This window comes from Panthera pardus, unplaced genomic scaffold (genome assembly GCF_024362965.1).
Source record: "Panthera pardus isolate Hobbes unplaced genomic scaffold, ASM2436296v1 HiC_scaffold_11, whole genome shotgun sequence".
Lineage (NCBI taxonomy): Eukaryota > Metazoa > Chordata > Mammalia > Carnivora > Felidae > Panthera > Panthera pardus.
Window position 1 is genome coordinate 76,582,482 of NW_026526666.1, and position 1,038 is coordinate 76,583,519.

The window sequence follows — 1,038 nt, forward strand, 5'->3', positions numbered from 1 at the left end:
CACCCTGGGGCCAGCTGGGCTCCACCAGCCAGACTGGGCAGCCGACCCTCAGCAAGGCCAAGCTCACTTCCCAGAACCATCTGCTACCCATGGACCACTACCCCAACAGCCTCATCAGAGCCTGGATGGTGCATGCCTTCAGCTACCACCTCCCTGCAGGACCAAATGCAGCCCGATAACCAGCTCTCTCTTTGGCTCTAGGGTCCAGGGAGGGCAGGAGACTGTCACCTTTCCTTTATGAGGGCTGTCTGGAGACCGTGAGGTGGCCTAAATGGCCAGACACCATGGGTCTCTGGGCACAGCTCCTCCCGGGTTCTGGGAACCTCAGCATGGAGGCAGCAAGGGGCAGAGACAGGCTCCGGGGGTTCCCCACCATAAGCACAGAATGTGAAGAGATAACAAAAGAAACATTAAACGGTGCTGAAGGCCTCTAAGCAACCTCTAAGGAACAGCCCTGCCAGGGCACCTCCTGTGCCAGCAGCATTTGGGCCCTCTTCCCATGGAACATCAAGAAGGAATCCAGCCACAGAAGGCAGAAAGGAAAGGACCCAGGTCCTGGCACAGCTTTGCCTTTTATCCAGCACCTACCCCCTCCCCGCAATTACTTCTGGTGCCCGCCTCCTACCTCTTACAGCCAGGTCGGGGGCTGAAGCTACTGCCCCCGCCTCGGGGGAAATTCAGGCCGCGCTTCCTTCCCTAGCGTCGGCAGGGGCCAAGAAAACGCCCCTCCTCTCAGGCCACCTGCTTCATCCCAGAACCGCCCATTCCTCCCCAAGACGCCCATTTACTACAAAGGCAGGCTGGTCCCAGACCCCTCCCGGGGAGACCTTCCCTCGTCGCCTCCACCCCGGTCAGTCTGCCGACCCTCCCAAACACCTGTTTGACCTCGGGGCTCTCGCCTCCCCCCTCGGTAACCTGAGTCACTCCATCAACCCTCGATTCACAGAGAGCGCGCCCACGCCCCCAAACCACTCGGAAGGCCGTAGGCCAGGTGCGCGACGGGAGCCTCACCTGCCTGGCGCTCGCCCGCTGCGGCCC